Here is a 4,445-nt window from a genome sequence, read left to right on the forward strand (position 1 = left end):
GTGTGAATGGCCTTGTGATGAGTTCTTGAGAGCAGCCGGGATTCATGATGATTTTTATTATTTGGCTGATAAGTAACAATGCAGGCCTCACCGACTTCTTCCATGACCAACTCGATCAGTATCTCCTACTCACTAATATTTTTGTGCAAAATTTTTACTTTCATGCTAGGAAATCACCACCTTCAGTGGAGTTTCATTTATATGATGAGGTTAAGGAGATGTCACTATATGATTGTTGTGGGGTTTGCAAGATACCCTTTGTGGGTAGCATAGAGGAACCACATCGTAGTGATGTGGATGGATTTATTGATATGATCGCTGTAGGGGAGACGAGAAAGGTTTCCGATGCAAGAATTACTAGCATACACTTTAATGTTCTACGTTACTTCGCAATATTTGCTAGTAGATGCTTAATTGGTCGCGGGAACTGTGGAGACTTTAGTGCCCCTGATATTGTTATTTTGTGCCATGCTTTGTTTCGCAACAACACTTTTAGTTTGGGCGCTATTATTGCTAAACTATTAAGTCTGAACCGTACAAAGGGCCCCATTTTTGGAGGCATCTTTGCTTCACGCCTTGCTAAACACTTTAAGATACCTATTAGGCATTATGAGAAATAGGAAAAACTGTTGCCCTTATTTTTCTAGATTATAAGAGTATGGTAGCAAATGAATTTATTGTTAAAAATAATGAGATGATGCTTAAGTATAATTTGAGATTTAATAAAACTCACAGTGAGACTATTAATTTGTCTGCACCCTCTTTGTTTAACATATTTTCAGGCACGTACCTCATCTTGCCGGAGGCCGTTTACGCATACCGGAGCCTGACACCAGCTCCAGAGCCTGAGCCGGAACCACCACTTGACCCTTATCGAGGTGTAAACTTTACCATTCTGTTTGGAAACTGCCTATAATTTGTGTAGCATGGAAGATATCGAGATCTCTTGGTTGTTATGTTGACAATGAAAGTATGCCATCCAAAACATTATTTATCTCTATTTCAAAACTCGCGCTCTGGCACCTCTACAAATCCCTGCTTCCCTCTGTGAAGGGCCTATCTATTTACTTTTATGTTCAGTCATCATCCTCTTATTAAAAAGCACCAGTTGGAGAGCACCGCTGTCATTTGCATCCATTACTATTAATTTATATTGAGTATGACTATGACTGGATCTCTTTTACCATGAATTACAATGTCTAGTCAGTCCTTGATCTTTGGAGGTGCTCTGCATTTATGTGTTGCGGTCTCAGAAAGGGCGAGCAAGATACCATCTTGTCATATCATATTATGATTGTTTTGAGAAAGTGTTGTCATCCGAGATTTATTATTATTGCTCGCTAGTTGATTATACCATTGATATGAGTAAACATGAGACCTAAGTGGTATTGTGAATATGGTTAGTTCATAATCTTTGCTGAAAACTTGAATGTTGGCTTTACATATTTGCAACAACAAGAGCAAACAGAGTTTGTAAAAGATTTTCTTTATCACTTTCAGTTTGTCAACTGAATTGCTCGAGGACAAGCAAAGGTTTAAGCTTGGGGGAGTAGATATGTTTCCATCGTATCTACTTTTCCAAACACTTTTGTCCATGTTTTGGACTCTAACTTGCATGATTTGAATGGAACTAACCCAAACTGACGCTGTTTTCAGCAGAATTGCCATGGTGTTATTTTTGTGCACAAATAAAAGTTATCGGAATAACCTGAAACTCCAGGGAGAATATTTTTGGAATAAATAAAAAATATTGGCGAAAGAATCAAGGCTAGGGGGCCCACACCCTGTCCACGAGGGTGGGGGCGCGCCCTACCACCCTAGGCACGCCTCCCTGCCTCATGGGCCCCCTGATGCTCCACCGACCTCAACTCCAACTCTATATATTCACGTTCAGGGAGAAAAAATCAGAGAGAAGGATTCATCGTGTTTTACGATACGGAGCCGCCACCAAGCCCTAATCTCTCTCGGGAGGGCTGATCTGGAGTCCATTCGAGGCTCCGAAGAGGGGAATCCGTCGATGTCATCATCATCAACCATCCTCCATCACCAATTTCATGATGCTCACCACCGTGTGTGAGTAATTCCATCGAAGGCTTGCTGGACGGTGATGGGTTGGATGAGATTTACCATGTAATCGAGTTAGTTTTGTTAGGGTTTGATCCCTAGTATCCATTATGTTCTGAGATTGATGTTGCTATGACTTTGCTATGCTTAATGCTTGTCACTAGGGCCCGAGTGCCATGATTTCAGATCTGAACCTATTATGTTTTCATGAATATATGTGAGTTCTTGATCCTATCTTGCAAGTCTATAGTCACCTACTGTGTGTTATGATCCGGCAACCCCGAAGTGACAATAATCGGGACCACTCTCATGATGACCGTAGTTTGAGGAGTCCATGTATTCACTAAGTGTTAATGCTTTGGTCCGATACTCTATTAAAAGGAGGCCTTAATATCCCTTAGTTTCCAATAGGACCCCGCTGCCACGGGAGGGTAGGACAAAAGATGTCATGCAAGTTCTTTTCCATAAGTACGTATGACTATATTCAAAATACATGCCTACATTACATTGATGAACTGGAGCTAGTTCTGTGTCACCCTATGTTATAACTATTGCATGAGGAATCGCATCCGACATAATTATCCATCACATATCCAATGCCTACGAGCTTTTCACATATTGATCTTTGCTTAGTTACTTTACCGTTGCCACTGTTACGATTACTACAAAACTGCTACTGTTACTTTTGCTACCGTTACTATTACTTCCATACTACTTTGCTACTAAATACTTTGTTGCAGATATTAAGTTATCCAGGTGTGGTTGAATTGACAACTCAACTGCTAATACTTGAGAATATTCTTTGGCTTTCCTTATGTCGAATCAATAAATTTGGGTTCAATACTCTACCCTCGAAAACTGTTGCGATCCCCTATACTTGTGGGTTATCACAACGCAAGCTCAAGAAGTAGCAGGAATAATTTCTGGTGCCGTTGCCGGGCAGGTTCTACATCAAGCCTACCAAGTACCTATCATAAACTCCCTCTCTTGCACTTACATTATTTTCCATTTGCCTCTCGTTTTTATCTCCCCACTTCCAAAATGTTTTCAGATAAACACAAAAATATTTGCCCTTTTATTTGCCTTCTCTTAGTTCCTCTTTTCTTTTGCTTTTTGTTTGCTTGTGTGCTAGATTGCTTGATTTCCATCATGTCTCGACCCAGAAATCTTGATCTTTAATTTAGAAAGTTGGAAGAAATTGAAAACAATACAAAAAGTTTTATGTCTTTACAATTTGAGCTAAATAGTTTCTTTAGGAACGAGCTTAAAGAACAAAAGGCTATGACGGAATATATCAATAAAGATCTTGATGATGTTACTAAGGAAATATCTGGCCTTAATTCTCAACTTGCTCATATTGAAAATTTAGTAGGTCAAATCTCTGATAAGAAAACTACGTTAGTAAACAACATGGCCGCTAAACCTGAAGCTTTCAATAATGATGAAAATCTTAAGATGATTGGTTTGACTCCTATTGATTTTTTTTTTGCGGGGGTAAAGGGAGTTTATTGCATGGGTATAGAGTTACAATCAAGAAGCCACAAATCCTCGATACAGGGTGGAACCGAGCCTAGCCAAATAGCAGTGGCACGCTCGGTGCGGCTATATTTAGCCAATTGATCAGCAACTCTATTTTGAAGTCTAGTAATCTTTTGAGGAAGAAACTCCCTAGTACCTAAAAGGTCCTTGATCTCCAAGACAATCTGTCCGTATGCAGAACGAAGAAGTGCACCATTAGTCAAACATGAAAGCGCTGCCGAGGAGTCCGTTTGCACCACCACCGAAAGTTGAGAGTGTTGAATTGCAAGGGCTAAGCCCAGCATTATCGCATGTAGCTCTGCCTCAAGCGGGTCATTGCAGTAGAAGATGAAACGATAGGCCGCCATGAGGACCTCCCCCTTCTCATCTCTAAGCACCATGCTAATAGCAGCTGAGCCGGCGTCTTTGAGGAACGAGCCGTCGATGGATAGTGCCAGTCTTCCCTAGCACGGTAAAGGCCAGTGGGCTTTGGGTGCCTTTACATGACGACAAGGGATAGGCTCCGCTGAAAGTGGCATTTTGCCCTTGATGATTTCCTACGTTGAGTAACTTCCAACGAACGAGATGGACTTGTAGTAGCTGTCCAGGTATTCGACCGTAGCCGGCACTGGTGGAACTTTTTTCCCATGAATCAGCTCGTTGCGTAGATGCCAGATCCTCCAGATCAACATGATGAGCATATCTCGGACCTGGACCGAACATTTTGCCAATAGTGAAGCAAACCATTCCTTCCCATCAAGTATGAGAAGATCATCTCCCGAAAATGGCCAACGCTGCCTCATGTTCGTCCATAGAATTCTCGCGTGAGTGCAGACGACCAAAGCATGAAACGAGTCTTCCAC

Source organism: Triticum aestivum, chromosome 4A (genome assembly GCF_018294505.1).
Source record: "Triticum aestivum cultivar Chinese Spring chromosome 4A, IWGSC CS RefSeq v2.1, whole genome shotgun sequence".
Taxonomy (NCBI): domain Eukaryota; kingdom Viridiplantae; phylum Streptophyta; class Magnoliopsida; order Poales; family Poaceae; genus Triticum; species Triticum aestivum.